This window comes from Triturus cristatus, chromosome 7 (genome assembly GCF_964204655.1).
Source record: "Triturus cristatus chromosome 7, aTriCri1.1, whole genome shotgun sequence".
Taxonomy (NCBI): domain Eukaryota; kingdom Metazoa; phylum Chordata; class Amphibia; order Caudata; family Salamandridae; genus Triturus; species Triturus cristatus.
In genome coordinates, this window is record NC_140590.1 from 403,618,483 (window position 1) to 403,640,871 (window position 22,389).

Genomic DNA, 22,389 nt, shown 5'->3' on the forward strand with positions numbered 1-22,389 from the left:
GGAATAAACCCCGAGGGCCCACCGGTCTTGCGGGTCAGGACATCCTTGATTGCGAGATATTAAAAGGCCTCGCTATGGCTCAGGTTGTATTGTGTTTTAAGAGCATCAAAGGGCAAAAGAAGGCCCCTAATTTTAAAATGCCGGTATTAAGCCGGTTTTGAAAATAGGATCTCCCAAAAATAGAGGGTAGATTAGGGTTATTATCGGTAGGGGTATAACAATTCAGCCTGCCTAGACCCAAACGTTTCCGAACAGAGGAGAAAACCTTAAATGTACCCATCAAAGACTTGAATCTGACCTTTTTATAATAGCCGTATTCCACCTGCTGCCACAAACATCCCCAGGTTGCTGGCCCAAGCAATAATTCAAATGGAGTTCGGAGTGGCATTGTTGAGGCCAATGGTTGTTCTTGTATCAATAGAGAAAGATTTTGGAGGGCAGTAGCCCAATAATATAATCTTATATTAGGGAGTGCCCAACCCCCTCTATCTCGAGGAAGGGATAGAAATCTAAATGCTCTTCTGGATTGTGAGTATGCCCAGATAAATTGAGAATAGAGACGTTCACATTTCTGTAATAATACATTTGTAAACTCCAAAGGAATGGCTCTAAAAAAGTAAAGTAGCTTTGGAAAAAAAATCATTTTTAACACGTTGCAGTGTCCTACTATGGTTAAATGCTGGTTATTCAATCTATTCAGAGCTCTTTTTGTTTCTGCCACAAGGGGGATCAGATTTCCTGAGACAATTGAATCAATGTCAGCAGCTATGCTTACACACAGATATTTTGCCCTGGTGACGACTCTCTTGTCAGCCCATTTTATTTTCTCGTTAACTATAATCTGAGTTTTGTCTTTGTTTAACGCATAACCAGATATCTTTCAGAATTCTTGAGCTTCTGATTCAATAGCTATTATGGCTTTTCCCGGATCTGAAGCACCCTGGGCCAAATCGTCAGCATAGGCCATAATTTTAGTATCTAAGCCGAATCTAGTAATAGCCCTAATGTCTGGGTTGTTTTGGAGTCGTTTTATTAAGGGATCTATCTATAAATCAAAAAGTAACAGGGAGCAGGGAGCAGGGACACCCCTGTCTCGTCCCTCGTGAAATTCTTATCTGCTCAGTAGCCTGTCCATTGATCGATAAGGTAGCTGTAGGGCTCTAGTAAAGGGCTTTTATTGTTTGAATAGCTTTAACCCCAAAGTGCATCTTTCCCATAACTCTCCATAGGAACTCCCAGGAGACCCGATCAAATGCTTTTTCAGCGTCAAGCAGTATTAGCGCGATCAGGTCTCCTGTAGCCTGGGCGACGTCGAGTAGTGTAATTGTTCGCCGGATGTGATCGATAGTGCCTCTCTCAGGGATAAACCCATACTGCCATTTAGAAACTAAGGGGCCTATTAGGATGGCGGTCTGAAAACCACCCGGCCGCCATGGAAGCGGAAAACAACCGCCCGCCGGCACCGTGGAAAAACCGGCGGCCAAATTAGGATCATCTGCCAAACACCGACCGCGGTGGAACAGGGCCAAGAAAAACTTCTCGTAGCGGGCGGTGATTGCCAAAATCCATCAGCGGCGGTCAGATACGCAGCGGAAAAACACCAACCCGCCGCAAGTATAGCGGAGACACCGCACGTTAAATTAGGATATCTCCGACGGTCCCGCGGTACGTACCGCTGTTTCTGACTGCCGGGGTCAAACACTGGGATGAATGGGAGAGCAAGCGGAAGAGCGGCAGCACAGCCACTGCTGCGGATGATCTGTGAAAAATATGGCGGACGAGGCAAAAACTCACAATAAGGCCAAAAAGAGCACACAGCAAACTAGCCATACCCCCCAAATACACAAAACACATCCCAATGACACAACCACATGGCAAAAAGAAAAATACATTTCCCAGGACAACACACACACCACATCTGGCAGCAATACCCCATTTGGACACACCCACATAGCTGAGTATAAAACCAGCCCCTTCCCTGACCACAATCCATTGCAATACTCCAGGAGAGAAAGGACATACACCCCAGCTTAAAGGAGAGGCAAAGAACACAACATCACTAGCCACACCACACATAGCACCACCACCACTTCCACACCTTCACCACTAACACCCCTGCACATCACACACCATACACATCAAAACCACACCCACCACTCACACCCCTGCACCCACAATCACTTTGCACACCACACACCATGTCAACATAGAAAATGCCCAAATTCACTGAGAGTGAGTTGACAGTCATGGTAAATGAGATAGTCAGAGTGGAACCACAACTGTTTGGTAGCCTGGTCCAACAGACACCATTAGCCACAAGGACACAAATGTAGGCAAGGATAGTCGAAAGGGTCAATGCAGTAGGGACCACCCCGCGATCCAAAAAAGGAGATCATGAAGCGGTGGCATGATCTGAAGAGGGTTGTCAAGGAGAGGAGAAGCAAGAACCATGAGCTGGCTCAGAGGACTGGCGGTGGCCCACCCATTCCACCAAAACCATTCACACCATAGGAGGAGAAGGTACTTGCCATACTGCATCCAGAGAGTCTCACAGGAGTAGCCGGGAGAGTGGAGCTGGTAAGTACAAACAAATGACTACCGCCACTCTGCTATGTACTGTCTTGCACAATACAAAGCTACACCACCTAGGACACATACCATCCATCTGCACCACACACAAAAACATATCTCACAGATCCAACATTCACCCACTCCCATTCACCCCAAACGTTGCTACCAACATTACCATGGGGGCATGTGTACAGGCAGCCAGCACTACAACTCCCCCTTGTCCCACAGCATCAGCAAGATAAAGCCCTCCCCCCACCCCACCCAGAAGCATGTGTCAGCCATTACATTACCCTCATCAAACTTACAGGTAGGTGGCCATCTTCCCTGGGAGGGTGTTTGTGGGTGGGAGGCTTGTACCACTACTCCCACCATGCCCTCTGCCCCCACCGCAGCAGGATGGAGCCCTCCCCCCACCCAGAAGCAAGTGCCATTCATCACATTACCCTCATCAAACTTACAGGTAGGTAGCCAACTTCACAGTGAGGGTGTCTGTAGGGGAGAGGCCTGCACTACCACTCCCACCAAGCCCCCTGTCCCACACCTCAGCAGGATGGAGCCCTCCCCGCACCCCACCCAGAAGCAGTTGGAAGCCATTGCAGTACACCAAACAAACTTACAGGTAGGGAGCCATCTCCCCTGGGATGGTGTTTGTGGGTGGGAGGCCTGTACCACTACTCATACCATGCCCCCTGGCCCCTGCCTCAGCAGGATGGAGCCCTCCCCCTACCCCACCCAGAAGCAGTTGGAAGCCATTGCAGTCCACCAAACAAACTTACAGATAGGTAGCCATCTTCCCTTGGAGGGTGTTTGTGGGTGGGAGGCCTCTACCACTCCTCCACCATGCCCCCTGCCCCCACCTCAGTAGGATGGAGCCCTCCCCCCACCGCACCCAGAAGCAGTTGGAAGCCATTGCAGTACATCAAACAAACTTACAGGTAGGTAGCCATCTTCCCTGGGAGGGTGTTTGTGGGTGGGAGGCCTGTACCACTACTGCCACCATTCCCCCTGCCCCCCACCTCAGCAGGATGGAGCCCTCACCTCACCCCACCCAGGAGCACGTGTCAGCCATCACATTACCCTCATCAAACTTACAGGTAGGTAGCCAACTTCACAGTGAGGGTGTCTGTGGGTGGGCGGCCTGCACTACCACTTCCACCATGCCCCCTGTCCCACACCTCAGCACAATGGAGCCCTCCCTTCACCCCACCCAGAAGCAGTTGGAAGCCATTGTAGTACACCAAACAAACTTACAGGTAGGTAGCCATCTCCCCATGGAGGGCGTTTTTGGGTGGGAGACCTGTACCACTACTCCCACCATGCCCCCTGCCCCCACCTCAGCAGGATGGAGCCCTCCTCCACCCCACCCAGAAGCAGTTGGAAGCCATTGCAGTACACCAAACAAACATACAGGTAGGTAGCCATCTTCCCTGGGAGGTTGTTTGCGGGTGGGAGGCCTGTACCACTACTCCCACCATGCCCCCTGGGCCACACCTCAGCAGGGTGGAGCCCTCACCCCACCCACCCAGAAGCACTTGGAAGCCATTGCAGTACACCAAACAAACTTACAGGTAGGTAGCCATCTTCCCTGGGAGGGTGTTTGTGGGTTGGAGACCTGTACCACTACTCCCACCATGCCCCCTGCCCCCACCTCAGCAGGATGGAGCCCTCCCCCCACCCAGAAGCAAGTGTAAGCCATCACATTACCCTCATCAAACTTACAGGTAGGTAGCCAACTTCACAGTGAGGGTGTCTGTGGGTAGGAGGCCTGCAAAACCACTCTCACCATGTCCCATGCCCCCCACCTCAGCAGGATGGAGCCCTCCCCCCACCCCACCCAGAAGCAGCTGGAAGCCATTGCAGTACACCAAATAAACTTACAGGTAGGTAGCCATCTTCCCTGGGAGGGTGCTTGTGGGTAGGAGGCCTGTACCACTACCTCCACCATGCCCTCTGCCCCCCACCTCAGCAGGATGGAGCCCTCACCCCACCCCACCCAGAAGCAGTTGGAAGCCATTGCAGTACATCAAACAAACTTACAGGTAGGTAGCCATCTTCCCTGGGAGGGTGTTTGTGGGTGGGAGGACTGTACCACTACTCCGACCATGCCCCCTGCCCCCCACCTCAGCAGGATGGAGCCCTCCCCCCACCCAGAAGCAAGTGTCAGCCATCACATTACCCTCATCAAACTTACAGGTAGGTAGCCAACTTCACAGTGAGGGTGTCTGTGGGTGGGAGGCCTGCACTACCACTCCCACCATGCCCCCTGCCCCACCTCAACAGGATGGAGCCCTCCCCCACCCCACCCAGAAGCAATTGGAAGCCATTGCAGTACACCAAACAAATGTACAGGTAGGTAGCCATCTTCCCTGGGAGGGTGTTTGTGGGTGGGAGGCCTGTACCACTACTCCCACCATGCCCCCTGGCCCACACCTCAGCAGGATGGAGCCCTCCCCCCACCCACCCAGAAGCAGTTGGAAGCCATTGCAGTACACCAAACAAACTTACAGGTAGGTAGCCATCTTCCCTGGGAGGGTGTTTGTGGGAGGGAGGCCTGTACCACTACTCCCACCATGCCCCCTGGCCCACACCTCAGCAGGATGGAGCCCTCACCCCACCCACCCAGAAGCAGTTGGAAGCCATTGCAGTACACCACACAAACTTACAGGTAGGTAGCCATCTTCCCTGGGAGGGTGCTTGTGGGTGGGAGGCCTGTACCACTACCTCCACCATGCCCTCTGCCCCCCACCTCAGCAGGATGGAGCCCTCACCCCACCCCACCCAGAAGCAGTTGGAAGTCATTGCAGTATATCAAACAAACTTACAGGTAGGTAGTCATCTTCCCTGGGAGGGTGTTTGTGGGTGGGAGGCCTATACCACTACTCCCACCATGCCCCCTGCCCCCCACCTCAGCAGGATGGAGCCCTCCCCCCACCCAGAAGCAAGTGTCAGCCATCACATTACCCTCATCAAACTTACAGGTAGGTAGCCAACTTCACAGTGAGGGTGTCTGTGGGTGGGAGGCCTGCACTACCACTCCCACCATGCCCCCTGCCCCACCTCAGCAGGATGGAGCCCTCCCCCACCCCACCCAGAAGCAGTTGGAAGCCATTGCAGTACACCAAACAAATGTACAGGTAGGTAGCCATCTTCCCTGGGAGGGTGTTTGTGGGTGGGAGGCCTGTACCACTACTCCCACCATGCCCCCTGGCCCACACCTCAGCAGGATGGAGCCCTCCCCCCACCCACCCAGAAGCAGTTGGAAGCCATTGCAGTACACCAAACAAACTTACAGGTAGGTAGTCATCTTCCCTGGGAGGGTGCTTGTGGGTGGGAGGCCTGTACCACTACCTCCACCATGCCCTCAGCCCCCCACCTCAGCAGGATGGAGCCCTCACCCCACCCCACCCAGAAGCAGTTGGAAGTCATTGCAGTACATCAAACAAACTTACAGGTAGGTAGCCATCTTCCCTGGGAGGGTGTTTGTGGGTGGGAGGCCTATACCACTACTCCCACCATGCCCCATGCCCCCCACCTCAGCAGGATGGAGCCCTCCCCCCACCCAGAAGCAAGTGTCAGCCATCGCATTACCCTCATCAAACTTACAGGTAGGTAGCCAACTTCACAGTGAGGGTGTCTGTGGGTGGGAGGCCTGCACTACCACTCCCACCATGGCCCTTGCCCCCCACCTCAGCAGGATGGCGCCCTCTCCCACCCCCAGCCAGAAGCAGTTGGAAGCCATTGCATTACACCAAACAAACTTACAGGTAGGTAGCCATCTTCCCTGGGAGGGTGTTGGTGGGTGGGTGGCCTGTACCACTACTCCCACCATGCCCCCAGCCCCCCACCTCAGCAGGATGGAGCCCTCCCCCCACCCCACCCAGAAGCAGTTGGAAGCCATTGCAGTACACCAAACAAATGTACAGGTAGGTAGCCATCTTCCCTGGGAGGGTGTTTATGGGTGGGAGGCCTGTAGCACTACTCCCACCATGCCCCCTGGCCCACACCTCAGCAGGATGGAGCCCTCCCCCCACCCACCCAGAAGCAGTTGGAAGCCATTGCAGTACACCAAACAAACTTACAGGTAGTAGCCATCTTCCCTGGGAGGGTGTTTGTGGGTGGGAGGCCGGTACCACTACTCCCACCATGCCCCATGCCTCCCACCTGAGCAGGATGGAACCCTCCCCCCACCCAGAAGCAAGTGTCAGCCATCACATTACCCTCATCAAACTTACAGGTAGGTAGCCAACTTCACAGTCAGGGTGTCTGTGGGTGGGAGACTTGCACTACCACTCCCACCATGACCCTTGCCCCCCACCTCAGCAGGATGGAGCCCTCCCCCCACCCCACCCAGAAGCAGTTGGAAGCCATTGTAGTACACCAAACAAACTTACAGGTAGGTAGCCATCTTCCCTGGGAGGGTGCTTGTGGGTGGGAGGCCTGTACCACTACCTCCACCATGCCCTCTGCCCCCCACCTCAGCAGGATGGAGCCCTCACCCCACCCCACCCAGAAGCAGTTGGAAGCCATTGCAGTACATCAAACAAACGTACAGGTAGGTAGCCATCTTCCCTGGGAGGGTGTTTGTAGGTGGGAGGCCTGTACCACTACTCCCACCATGCCCCCTGCCCCCTACCTCAGCAGGATGGAGCCCTCCCCCCACCCCACCCAGAAGCAAGTGTCGGCCATCACATTACCCTCATCAAACTTACAGGTAGGTAGCCAACTTCACAGTGAAGGTGTCTGTGGGTGGGAGGCCTGCACTACCACTCCCACCATGCCCCCTGTCCCACACCACAGCAGGATGGAGCCCTCCCCCACCCAGAAGCAGTTGTAAGCCATTGCAGTACACCAAACAAACTTACAGGTAGGTAGCCATCTTCCCTGGGAGGGTGTTTTTGGGTGGGAGGCCTGTACCACTACTGCCACCATGCCCCCTGTCCCACACCTCAGCAGGGTGGAGCCCTTCCCCATCCCACCCAGAAGCAGTTGGAAGCCATTGAAGTACACCAAACAAACTTACAGGTAGGTAGACATATTATTCTGTCCTGTGACCCCACTGAGCAGGATGTAAGCCTCCAACATGCACACATAGATGTGTCACATAACAAACCCAAATGTGGGCACATTACAGGTAAGTAGCCAGTACGTGCACCCACACATTCATCACAAAAGAAATGCTGCCATTTGACAACACCAGCCCTCTCATTGCACATAGAAGCACACCTACCCCATTGCCAAGCACAGTGTGCACACAGGTAAGCTAAGGAAACTATCACAGCTACCAAAGTGTGACACACCAATGCACATGTAGAAGAAATTCAGGGCACAATCATGCACAGCACCTATTTACAAGTGCATCGCCATGGGGCAAGTGCAACACGGACCATTCGAAAAATACGAAAGCATGTGTGGTGGTACAAATCAAGATATGCACATGACAGGACAAAGGTATGCAGGAGATGACAATGGCCAGTCCATGGCCAGATGTGACGTCTACCAGGTCAGACAAATCAACAAAGAGTCCTCAATGAAAACCATGTTGTGCCAGCCCCCAGATGGCAACAGGTCCCTGTAATCATGAATTATACATGGGTTGCATGGTATGCCTTGACACCTCACACCATGAACAAGTAATGCATGTACCACTGCATCATGTCAGGAAGCACAGTAGTGCACATAGTAAACAATGTGATGATCAGTCAATTGTGCAGTGTACAAAAAGTGACACACAGCTAACACAAAGCTTGCGGGGTGCACTACAATGACAATTTCCCATCTGATCCACAGGTGACCAAGACTCACTGCAGAGGACAACACCAGCAACCTGCAGAGCCAGTCTCCCCCCGGTACATGGACTCTCGGATGTTGACTCCCAGGATTACCTGGACGATAAGCTCGAAGCCAGCCCATCTGGTGTGCCAGGGAGCAACAGGTCCCAGGACCCTATCGTCCCCCCACCACATCTGCGGCAATAACAACTTCACAGCAGCCCCCTGCTGTCACGGCCTGTGCGGCCACTGCTACAACCACCACCACCAGTGCTGCCTGCAACACCCTCCCTGTCCCAGAGGATGACCACCCCACACCACCGACGGAGGAGGGCAGGGAGAGGATGCGGGTGCACACAGTGGTGAGGCAACAGGTCCATGGCAGCAGGGTAGGTGGGAGGGGCAGGGTCACCCACAGACACCAGGAGGCTAGGATCCAATCCCTGGACCACACCACCAGAGTCCTTGGCACATACGAACAGGCCCAGGGACGAATGGGCTGGTCGGACGAACTGTTGCATGAGCTCATCTTGCTGATGAGGTCCATCGACACCCACATGGGACAAATTGTGGACCTCTTGGGCCAGCAAGTTGCGGTACTGAGGGGCAGGCCTACGCCACAAACAACACCTTTACCTCCCTCTGGTAGGCCGCAGGATGACAGTTCACCATCTTCCCCAGCGCCCACAGAGAGGGGTGAGTCCTCAGACCCCACTGGTCCTGCAGCAGGCCCCCCCCCGCCAAACGACGAAGGGGCCATCCTAAGAAGACCCTGGGGGTATCTGGATGCAAAGTACCTGCCAGACGCCAGTCACGGAGCCCGCCATGATGGCAACCCTCTTCACCACTGCATTGACTTTTTGGACTGTCCTTCCCCACTCTGCCTTGTGAATGACATCTGTCTGTTGGACTGGGTCACCACATCAATGTGGTGACTACTCGATTATCTCATTTACCATAACTGTCAACTCACTGCTCCACCACCACCTCAATGGAAATTTACACCCCTCTCACATCTCACCATAGCAAATAAAATATCCTTACACAAATGTTGTCGTGTCTGCTCCATCTTTATTGCAGGATGTACAGTCTTCAACATGATCACAATGTACCAGGAGTATGGGCTGTATGTAGGCAAGGAGAAGTTGAAGGCACCTAGGGAAACACAACAGAACATCATTCACTGGTCTGGGTGTGGCATCACAGACATCACACAACACCTACCATCAGGATAACCCAACATGCACACGTCACAATGGGCAACAAGTGTCAACATGCACATCCTGTAGATGTTCCCAAATGACCTGTCCCAGAAACATTGCCAACCACTGCTGAGTCTACAACTGGCTGCTGTTACAATTCTCACATACCCCTCCACGACAACAGCAATATCATCAGACAATAGGTATGTTGTACATTGTCACCCACCTTCAAGTGAAGTAGCGGGTGATGAGCTGTTCACGCAGGTCAACACCTTCCTCCTCTCCACTGTCCTCATCACTGGACACGGGTTGGTTTGCAGGCTGGAGCCTTGGGTCCTCACCATCATCCAGGAGCAGGGGAATCTCCTTGTGAATGGCTAGGTAGTGGAGCATGCATCATGCCACTACAATCTAACACACCTTCCCAGGCGAGTATGCCACTGCACCTCAGGTCTTGTCCAGGCAGCGGAAACGTGACTTGAGCGGACCAAAGGTACACTCCACCACACAACGTGTCCTCCCATGTGCCTCATGGTAGCGGACGTCAGCCGGGGTCCTGGGATTTCGCAGTGGGCTCAGCAACCAGGGACGGTTGAGATATGCAGAGTCACCTAGTTATGACAAACACAAATAGTCATTGCAATGTCGCTGAGGCAGAGGGCAGCAGGTCACACACTCAGCACGCCATACGACTAGGCATACTCACCCACAATCCATGCACGCTCGGGAGGCAGATTAGCCATCAGCTGGGGCACAATGCTGTTCCGCAGGATGTAGGAGTCATGGGCCGAGCCTGGGAATTTGGCACAAATGTGGGAGATGATCATATCTGCCAGGCACACCACTTGCACATTTATGGAGTGGTAATGTTTGTGATTCCTGTAAATGTGCTCACTTGCCTGTGGTGGCACAAGCCCAACATGGGTGCAATCAATGGCACCAACAACATTGGGGATGTGTCCAAGGGAATAGAAGTCTCCCTTCACAGCTGTCAATTCAGCACACCTGGGGAAATGGATGTATCTGTCCTTGTATATCATCATGGTGGACAGTACATCACACAGCACCATGCTGAACATTGGTTGTGACATCCCACCAGCGCTGGCCACTGTCTCTTGGAACGATCCAGTGGCAAAAAAAATGCAGGGCTGACATCACCTTATAAGTAAGGGTGAAAGCTGTTGGATATGTCCGGCGATGCTGCAGGTGGGGCTCCAACAGATCACAAAGAGTTTTTATGGTGGCTCTATCCAGACGGCATTTCCAGATGATCGCCACATCCTCTATGTCCTCCAGCACCGTCAAGTGACGAATCAAATTTGGCCTCCTCCTATTTGAGATGAAAGTGGACACATGTCAATGCAATACATCATGAGATGGGCACAGCATATCACGTTCTGGATGACACAACAACAACAATGACTGCAATCAATATTGAGTAACAGACCAGCTTACATGTAGGGACACCTTCAGCTACACAAAGGGCACACCTGTCAACTTCCACAAAACAAGTACCTCAAACACCACCTTGGTCAATGTGAATGCACATAGGGATATGGCCACATTTCACATGGGCACGCCTGGGAGTATAGCATCCAGCATATGTGTAATAAATCAACTCCACTGTCTCCTACCTAGCTGGTGTACCTGTCACACCTTAATGCGTCATTTCAACCTGGCACACATCCACCACACAATGACCACAGACGGCGCAGGAATGACGAATGTGTGCATGAGCAGACATGATAGGCCATGCAAAACAGATCGTCATTCATTGAGACGAGCATTGCTGTGATTGTCACTGCACCTCAACACATTGACATGTGTCCACATTGTAGAGTTCAGAACAACACTGTCCTGCCTACACGACCATCAAATCCATAAGTGACATGTGAGTGAGTAGAGGCCAATCTACGAAATCACACACACAAACATGGCATGTGTAGTCACCAGTGGAGTAAATGGAACATTGGCATCATGTGCACAATGATGTGCCATTGACTATGTGGGTACTGTGCACTGTTGATGTTTGCCAGATGGCCATTGCCATTGTATTGCACCCATATGGCGGTAGCTACTGAATGGCCTCAGCGGTGTGCCACCAGGACCCCCATTCACACAAGTGCGGTAGTGATAGGCATGGAGACATGCCCAAATGGCAGTGGGCCTGCTCTGCCACCCAGATCACGGTAGCTACCGCCTGGCCCCAGCGGTGTGTCACCAGCACCCCCTATTCACACAAGTGCGGTAGTGATAGGCATGGAGACATGCCCAAATGGCAGTGGGCATGGTCCGCCACCCATATCGTGGTAGCTACCACCTGTCCCTGGCGGTGTGTCACCCGCACCCCCATTCACACATGTGTGGTAGTGATATGCATGGAGACATGGGGAAATGGCGGTTGGCATGCTCCGTCGCCTGAATGGTGGTGCCTCGTGTCAATGTATGGCACCCATATCGCGGTACCTACCACCTGGCCCCGGCGGTGTGTCACCAGCACCCCCATTCACACATGTGCTGTAGTGATAGGCATGCCGCCAAAATTGTCTTAGCGCACACCGGGCACCTGCAGTGTGTCACCACCATGGAGCTTGCCCTGGAGCCAATGGGAACCTTGATAGCGGTGGCATGATGCAATTTTGAAGATCGCGGTAGGCGTACTTCGCCACCGCGGAGGCGGTCATTGGATGCATTTGAAAGATGCACCATCACGCTAGCGCACACCGGACCCCTGCGGTGTGTCACCACTATGAAGCTTGCCCTGGAGCCAATGGGAACCTTGATAGCAGTGGCATGATGCAATTTTGAAGATCGTGGTAGGCGTGCTCCGCCACCGCGGAGGCGGTCATTGGATGCATTTGATAGAGGCAGACCTGGACCACCAATTGCTGCAGCTTGGCACCTTTGAAACAAGCCCAGGGGGCTATATATGTGTGGGAGTGAGCCTCACATTTCCACTGTTGCCAGACACCCCTCACCTGCTTCTGCCTCCAGGGACTGCTGCCTGGGATCCCTCACCTGCTGCTGCTTCCAGGGACTGCTGTCAGAGACCCCTCACCACCCAATTCCACCGCTGTTGTCTCATGTCCACAGTGATGGCAAGGACAGAGAAGATCCGTGCCAGTCCCTTCACGAGCGAGGAGCTGGAGGTCCTGGTGGACAAGGTGCTCACACAGTACCCAAGGCTATATGGTGCCCCAAATGTTGTGGTAAGTCTTCAACAGTGGGGGGTATGGCAGGGGTGGCACACATGTAGTTAGACTGATGCAGTATGTGCCTGGGAGTGTGGGGTAGTGTCATGCACTGCCTGACATGCTGTCTCCAGGGGGAGGGTGTGTGTTCCCAATGCCACAGGTTTGCCTCCCTGCACATGTATGTATGAGTGTGTTGTGTTGTCAGCCATACAGTGTTGTGTTGTCAGCCATACAGTGACACAGAAGGGTGTTCATGCTGTAGTCAGGACAGTGATTGCTTGGCTGAATGGCTGTGTGTGCCCCTGTAGTCCATTTCAGTGTGAGCCCAGCTGGCCAGCACAGTCCCCGCCCACAAAGACAAGGACACATCACTTCACTTACAGAGTATGACATCAGTCTTTTCACATTGCACTCCAGCTATGGGCCATCTCAGCACTGTAGATTGCACACGCCCGGCCCTGTGAAGAGGATTTTGGATTTGTGAGATCATGTCCCTCAATGTGACATCCATAACACAGTCATCTATTCACAGGGCAGGGACATTGAGGGCTGCGCAGTCTTGGACACAGTGAGTCTACCCCCAAACACAGGTTGGTATGTGATGTATGTGTTGCTCAACCCAACAATGGACTGGAGATGTGGGCAGGCTACATAGGTGCTTTAGTGCTGACATCCTGCATGTGTGTGAGATGTGCAGGGACTGTGTTCCCCCTCACACCTGCATGCATTTACATCAGCTTTTCCCATGCAGATGTACCATGTGAGATGTACTCTAATCTCTGATAGACATATCTTCGGATATGTGATGAGTTTGTATCTTGCAGCTATACTGAGAGATGTTGGTACATAACACTGTGTCACTGATCATTTCCCCCTCTTGTCTCCCATGCCTGCATCTCAAGGTACACCAGTGTAAGGCCGTGTGGAGGGCCATTGCAGTGAAGGTGCGAGCTCTGGGGGTCTCAAACCGACGGCGCACCCACTGCCACAAGAGGTGGGACGACATCAGCCGGCTGGCAAAGAACGTGGCGGAGAGGACCTTGGGCTGCTTCCTCGCACTGGGCGTTTGGCACGGCACAGCATGACTCCAGTAATGGGGTGCATCTTGGCGGTGACACAGCCTGAGCTAGATGCACGTTTGAAGGCGCATCAGCAGCAAGTCAGGGGTGAGCATTTGGGGAGGGTGACTTTGGCTGTGAGTGGCTGCATGTGTACAGAGCCTGTGCCAGCGCTGGCCTATGTAATGTTGGTAGTGTGATGCAGTGGCATGTAAGTGGCTGCTGGGCTGGGTGCCGGTGTTATGCATTTGCCCTACCCGTACTTACAAAGGTGAGTTGGATGCTGTGCATTCCCATTGCATTCTGAGTTGTGCTCTTCAGGTTTCTTCTGCATTGGAGTAGTCTTGGGAATCCCATGGGAGGGAATGGCAGTGTGCCCGATCTGACTGTGCCTTTATCAATGCGTCCATTGCATGCACCCAGATTGGGGAGGCCTAGACATCTGACAACAATGTGCACCAGTCTTTTGTCCCAAAAGTACAACATGGTGGGTGACATGGGCTAATGGCCATTGTGGACTGTCATGTTGTGGTCTGTGTCTGTGTTGTCCCCTCCTGTTCCATCCAGATCTGTCAGTGGCAACAAGTAGTGTGCCCCCATCATCTCCCTAGGTGTGCCCAGTGCTAGTTGTGTGTCTGGTTGACCAGAGCCACAAGCAGGGTGTTGCGCTGTGTGGTCATCACATGGCTCACTCATGCCTGAGTTTCCAGTTTCCACGCACTGTTTGAGTCTATATAGTGAGTTTGCACGATGTGATTGCACAGGGTAGTGTGCAACGTGTAGATTTGATCATCTTTTGTTATGCATTGCTTGCATATGTTTGTTCTGTTGCTGCCACTGACCTGACCCTACATCTCTCTCTCTCATTCAGCATCTCCTGTGGTCACGGAGGGACAGGAGACGGACACCAGTGGGGGTGAAACTAGCACAACAGCTGCACAGGAACCCAGTGACACAGATGTCACCAGCGCCTCAGAGGGGAACAGGAGTCTGCTGGAGGAATCCCAGCCTGAGACGCAAAGCACATCATCTGATGCCAGCGGGGATGCATCCATGTTGGCGGGCACAGGGAACGGGGACTCTCCATCGTCTTCCACCACACAGCGGCCAGTGCCCACCCTCCCAGCCACTTACTCTGGCGCTGCCCGTGTCCGCCTCACTAAGAGGGGAAGAGTGTCCTTCACCCCTGGCACCGCTGCCCTTGCCCCTGTCTCCCCTGCTGCCATCAGTGCTGAGTCTGTGGACCTTTTGCGCCAGCTGTGTGTAGGCCAGACAGCTCTTCTCAATGCCTTCATTGACCACGACAAAAAATTGGCACAGTGGTTGCTTTCATGGAGGGCATACATTCTGACATGGGTGGGCTGCACCGGACTGTCCAGGCTTTGTCCTCCACAGTGATGTCTGCCCTTCAACAGGCACATACTCACAGTCCAGCTCAGGTCCCTTTGTCCACCCCCCTGGCAGTAGCCACGTCTGACGATAGTGACCACGGTCCACATACATCAAAGTCACGATACGGCACACGAAGCACACAGCAGCAGTAACCCAAGCGATCCCGGGCACGGACACCATCCCCACAGAAGACCAAAGCCACCCCAGAGCGCAGAGAGAAAAGCCCGTCAGGCGATGCCAGGGGACAAAAAGCAAAGCAGCAGACCTCAGGCACACATGCCTCAGAGGCATCCCCATCCAAGGGCTCTCCTGTCCCTAAAGCATCTCGCAAAGAGAGGCATACAGTTTCTGTGCCCACCGGGGAGGTGGTGCATGCCAAGGGTACACCTAGGAAGGGCTCCAAGGCAGATTCACCCACCACCTCAGCTCCCATTCCATGCCCAGTGAAGCAGGGGAAGGAGGGCACTGTAGGGGGGACACCTAGTAAACAGGGGAAGGGGGGGGCAGAGGCGAAGCCAGGCAAAGCATTCCGCTGGATCCAGCACATCACCAGAGGGTGTGCCATCGTCTGCACCTGATGCAGCTTTGGTTGTGAGTGTTCCGGTTGTGCCCACACCACTTCCCATTGCTCCAAAGTCATGCAGGCCATTGAGGATCCCCAAGAAGTGGAAGGGCACCCCTCCACAATATCTCAGCCACACCGTGTCTCCCGTCTGCATGACTCCACCTCCACGTGCCACTACATCACCTGGTCCAAGGAGCCTTCCAGCTTGCCAAACCACTGATAGCTCTACCTCAGCTGTTCCGCTCTCTCCCCGTTCAAGTGCCCAGACAGTCCCTGAGACACAGGCAGCTCCCAGTCCACCTGACAGCCAAGTCTGAGTGTTAGTCACCCTCACACACCTGTCTCTCACACAGGTGGGCCTGTGCTGCACATTGTTACCCCCTGACTGTGTTGCTGACCATGGAAAGGTACAGTCATTCACATTCCCTGTGCAGCTTCTCAAGGACCTACTCTGTACTTTCCCCTGACCGCTGGCCTTACTGTTCACTGCTGTTTTGCCCTTGCCTGTGCAGCTTCTCATGGACCTACTCTGCACTCTGCCCTTGCCACTGGCCTTGCTGTTTTGCCCTTGCCTGTGCAGCTTCCCATGGACCTACTCTGCACTCTCCCCTGGCCACTGGCCTTGTTGTTCACTGCTGTTTTGCCCTTGCCTGTGCAGGTTCTCATGGACCTACTCTGCACTATGCCCTGGCCACTAGCCTTGCTGTTTTGCCCTTGCCTGTGCAGCTTCTCATGGACCTACTCTGCACTCTGCCCTGGCCACTGGCCTTGTTGTTCACTGCTGTTTTGCCCTTACCTGTGCAGCTTCTCATGGACCTACTCTGCACTCTGCCCTGGCCACTGGCCTTGTTGTTCACTGCTGTTTTGCCCTTGCCTGTGCAGCTTCTCATGGACATACTCTGCACTCTGCCCTGGCCACTGGCCTTGTTGTTCACTGCTGTTTTTCCCTTGCCTGTGCAGCTTCTCATGGACATACTCTGCACTCTGCCCTGGCCACTGGCCTTGCTGTTTTGCCCTTACCTGTGCAGCTTCTCATGGACCTACTCTGCACTTTGCCCTGGCCACTGGCCTTGTTGTTCACTGCTGTTTTTCCCTTGCCTGTGCAGCTTCTCATGGATATGCTCTGCATTTTGTGCCTTGCTCTTCTCTTCTCATGGTGCCTATATGTGCAATATGTGAATAAAGACTGTTGCTCCTGTTTTCTATTTTGTCAGTGTCCTTACTGAATAAAGTTATTTTGCTGTGTGTATATGGTTTACTGTGCCACATGGTCTGTGTGCCACTTCAACATGGTCAATGTTTGGGCTCACTTACGAATCTGTTTTCTGGGGTGACAGGGTCTTCAGATTTTCCTGGCCCAGATACTTGTGGGGGCAATGGTGTAATTTTACAATGGGAAGCAGTTGTCATTTACTTAATTAGTTCATGTTGGCTATATTATACACATGTCAGGTTGGGGGCACTGCCAGCACAGAGTGGGTTTCTGCACACAGTATTGCAGGCAGGCTGTCCAGAGTCATTATGTATGTGTATTCTTCCTTTATGTGTGCCCAGTGGTGTATGTGTGTGGTCATCTTGTGATGGCCAGTCATCCTAGTCCCATGGCTTACTTTCCATGTGTGCTCTTGGGTGGTCAGGTAGTGTGCAGCGTGAAGGGGGTGAGTTTGTCGGGAGTGTTAATGTGTGCATGCCCCTGCATTGTCAACTACACACATATGTCACCCAGGAGTTGTATGCCTGTTGTTATGATTGTTCAGCCGTGTGGATTTGGTTTGTGCACATGTGTGAGTTGTATGTTGTGCACTGTGCAGTGTGTTGGTGTGTCCTTGCAGTTCTGTCTGCCTCCTACTTGTTGTTTTTGTCACTTGTGAGTATGCAGAGTGTGTGACTGGCAAGTCAGTGTTGTGTTTTTTGCACATCCATGTGTCTTGTTGCTGTTTGTGGGGACTGTGCAGACCTGCTGTTCCACACTGCCAATGTGGTTGTGTTTTCTCATGCATTGCTGTCCCATGGTGCCTTCTTGCCTCCGGTGTGGCATGTTGTGTGTGTTGTCATACCATCCCCTATCTGTGCTTCAGATGCCTACCCATTGTGGGTCTGCACTCCCTATCTTTGTGTATGGTACACTCCTGCCATGTCCCCTACTGACATGCAATACACTTCACTTTGGTGTCAGCTGTCCCCTTGGTTTACATGTGTGTGTGCCTCCCCATCACTTCATTTGTGATACTGTGCTTTGTGGTGTAGTTCTTTGGCCAAGGTCAATGTGTCACTCAGGGCATTTCCCCAATGGGTTGTATGTGATGTTCTGGTGCTGTTTGGCAGTCGTGGTTGCTCCTATGCAGTTCAACTGTGTGTGCTGCCCAGTCCTCTGGTCAAGTTGTTTCCACCTTTGTGTCCCAGACTTTGTGCATCTGTTGGTGTTGTGTTGGATGTATGTGTGTTGGTTGTGTTATTGCTTCACTTCCTGGGTGTGCTGTTGTCTTTGTGCTGTGCTGTGTGGTGTTGTGTGGATTGCTGTTCTGTCACTGATGTCTGTGTGTGGCTGGTATACTTGGTGTGCACACACCGCTTGTTGTGCATGCAGTGCTGTTTGTGTCTGTTGCCTTGTCATTGCCTGGTGTGCATCCCCTGATGTCCTGCTCTGTTTGCTATGTGATTTTTTGCCTGTGCATCTGTTGTTTGTTTGATGTGGCTGTGTTGTTCTGCGATGGTGCATTTCTTGTGTGTGTTGTGGTATGTTGTCTGTGCATTGTTCCTGAGTGATGATGTTGTGCCCTCCTGTTGTATCTGTGCTCCCATTGCCTTTGCACAGTTTAGCTGCACAGGGCATGTGTGGTCTTGTTGTGGTTCTGTGTGTGTTTCTGTTGGGTTATGTGTTTGTGTGTTGTTTTTGTGCAGACATTTGTTGTGGCATCCCTGTGTGTGTGCTGTTTGTGGCTACCCCCAGGGTGTTTGATTGTTTGTGTGTGTATTGTCTGGCAAGTATTGCCAGGCTTCAGTGTGTTTGACACTGGTGTTGTGTGCTGCTGGTGTGAGGGTGGGTATGTGTGTAGATTCCTACTGGTGTTTGTCAGTCATGGGGTGTGTCAATGGGCCCTGTGTGTAGTGCTGCTGGTGTACTCCTGTGAAGAGGTTGTATAGATGTGTGGCTGTTCACAGTTTGACTTCAGGGCCTTCCTTTCATCCTTGTGCCTCTACATGGTTTGCTTTGCTGTCTCCATGTGTTGTTGCACTGTGATGTCTGTGGTTTGACCTCACTGACTATACCAGCCATGTGTGCTTTGATGGTCTGAGGGTGTTCCTTGTCTTGCATATGATGTACACATGTGTGTTGTGTGTCTCCATGGCCTTCCATTTGTGTGCAGCCCACTTTGGTTTTCCTATTTGTTGTGCTCCATTGCTGTCGGCATGTGGGGTGTGTATATGTCTGTGTGTCAGTCTGTGGTATGTATGTGTGACTATGCAGGCTGTGTATCCATTTGGATGTTTGTTCCTTGTGTGCGTTCATTTGGTGCTTGTCCTCATTTTTGTTTCCCTGAGTGTGGTGTTGTGGTGGTGTGTGTGTTTCCCTGGCCCTGTGTTACTGTGCTGTGTTCCTGTGCAGCCACTCCTGCAATGTCTGTCTCCCTGGTTGTTTGTTGTGTGGTGCAGGGTGTGTATTGACCTGGCTTGTTGATGTGCATGGGGGTGCACAGGAGGGGCATATGGCATGTGCCTTCATGGGGTGTGCTAGTGTGTGGTGGGAGGGGGTGTGGCCCTGTGGTCTTTGTGCTCTGCTCATGCCTGGCACTGTCCCTGCCTTCTGCATTCTGCTCATGTATTTCCTTGTGTTCACCGCAGCAGTGACGTAACCGGGACATTGCTGCATGGTGGCGGTAGCTGTGTGTCCAGGATGCAGAGGGGTGACTTGGTGGCAGGTGGGTGATGTGTGTACGCCCTTGTGGATGTGTCCCTGTCCCCACCAGGGTGTCTGATGTGGATTTGGACCCTGTGTCAGCCCATGTGTTGTGTGTTGTGTTATTGCGTACCTGCGGTGGCGTCCGCAGCGGTCCATGAGTTGCTGGTGATGTAGCAGGTACAGCACCGGAAAGACGTGTAGAGCTGGATCCATGGCGGTCGTGACCGGGTGGTGTGAACCGGGACTCTGGTTTCGCACTCCGCTGTCGAGCTTCCGCTGTGTCTGGTTGGGCGGTTTCTCCGCGGCGGTGCGTCTGCTTGTTTGGGGCATCCTAATTTGTGGAGCGGGGCGGACGTGATTCCGCACGGCGGAGAGTCTCCATTGGCTCCCACAGCCACGGTAGCGGGCACACTTTGATGGTGGTGTGCGTCGCACCGCGGCGGTCGGGAAATGGGCTATGATTGGCCATGCTATTATGGCGGGCGTGAGGACCGCTGCTCGCACGCAGAAATATTCATTTTTCCGCACCGCCAGCACCGCGGTGGTGCCACCGCCCGACATCCTAATGGACCCCTAAACGTTTGATGATAGAGGATAATCTAGTTGATAAGATCTTAGGGTATATTTTAGAATCCCCATTAATGAGAGTGAATGGGCGATAAGAGCCCATTTGTAAAGGTGATTTATCTTTCTTGGAGAAAATAACAATTTTCACTGTTGTCTAGGATGCAGGTGGACAAGTGCTCTTAAAAATTAACTTGATTAGAGTCATAAAGAGGTCTTTTAATTGTGGAAAAAAGATCTTATAAAACTCCACGGGGATACAATCAGGTCCAGCCTCTTTGCCATAAGGCAGATTAAATGAAGCCTTGGTAACTTCTTCTAATGAAGGAAGTTCTTCTAGTAAGTCATGATCCTTCGGGCTAAGTTGTGCTAAGGAAACCGTATCTAGGTAGTTGTCTATTTTTTCCCTCGTCTGCTCTTGCGTTCCAACCCCATCTTTAGAGTATAATTTCTGATATAATTCATGAAAGACTAATCAAATGTTATTGGGATCACTCGTTATTTCCCCTGTGGGCATCTGTATTGATTGTATTGCATTAAGGGTTACTTGTTGCCTTGTTCTAACGGCTAGCTGATGGCCGATAAACTCGCTTCATTCGTAATTTTTTTCCCTTGAAGCGGCCCACTTGGCCGCAGCTTTCTCGGCCAAAATCATGCCAATTTTAGCCCAAATGCCCAATGCTTCTAATTGTGCCGGTTCTGTATCATCCCCCGTTTGGAACGCTTCAGTTAGCTTGTTTTCAGCTTTTGCAATCTTTCCCTGGAGCTCCAAAATTTGTTTTTTTTCCTGTTTGTTTTTCCTTGCAAAAAATTGTAATCTCTCCCCTCTGGCACATGCATTTAGTGTATCTCAAACAATCATTACAGGGGCAGACCCAATATTTTCAGCTAGACATCAATCCTCTCATATTAATCTGATACCCATCATCTTTAAGAAGTGCTCGCTCAAAGCTCCATGAAGAAACTTCTCTGTGAGAGCGTAGCCCTGTTATATTTAAAATTAAAGGATTGGGATCCGATAAAAAGCGAGGAGCAATATCAATATCACATTTGCCTATCATTGAAGATCAAACAAAAAAAAGTCTAGTCTAGCCAGAGAAAGATGGGGGGCATAATAAGTATAACCAGACTGGCTTGGTTTCAATGAGGCCCAGACATCAAAAAGACCATGTGTATCCATTATATTCCTAATGGCTTGAAATACCTTAGGTTTTCGACCTGTGTATTTCCACTGATTACTCCCCCCCATTCACTGGGTAAGTTAATATTCAGATCTCCATTCAGAATCACCGGAAGAGGCCAATGAGCTAATTCGTTATAAGCAAGTGGAATACTTCAGGACCATCTACGGTACACCCATAAACAGAGCACAAGGTGAATGAAAACCATGAGGGTAACCGAAATTCAACCAAAACCCATCTTCCACGAGGATCGACCTTGGTACGGATGGGGTGTAGTAAAGATCTGTTCTGTACCAATATCCCCACCCCTCTCACCCGTGCCCCTTGGGAGGTCCCCCTGACCAATTTATATTCCAGTGTGTCTAAAAGATATAACTGTGAGCCCTCAATATGTGTTTCCTGGAGGCAGACTACGTCAGCCCCTAGTAGACACAGCCCGTAAGCCACCTTCTGTCTCTTCTGGGCATCATTTAAGCCACAAATATTAACGCTATTACATCTAAAATTAGAAGCCATGATCAAGTAGAGATTTTATACGTAAACAATTCCTCGACATATCTGAATTTTCTATGAAAAGCTGTTTTAATTATCGCTAACCCTTGGGGCCTCTAATTAATCAAATACAGGACTTTTTTTTAAAAGGTCCTAAGACAAGACATTCTACTATCACCTATAACTATCTTGTTGGGTATTCACGATACTGTTGACAGAAAGAACGTTGGGGCTTTGATTTTCGTCACCATGGCAATTTATAGGCTATGTATTGCGTCAGCATGGATCGGTCCAAATCCCCATTCATTCTCTCAATGGCTAGCCCTGCTTACTGCCACTTGTAATCTTGAGAAAGCCATCTACTCTAAAAAAGGCACGCGGGCCAAAAAGAAGGGTTCAATGATATGGGAACCCTTATCTAGGTGGCTCGCTCAAATCAGTTACTAAGGAAAGTTTATTCTTTGTGTCTTTAGTCTTTTATAGGAACTATGTATGAAGATC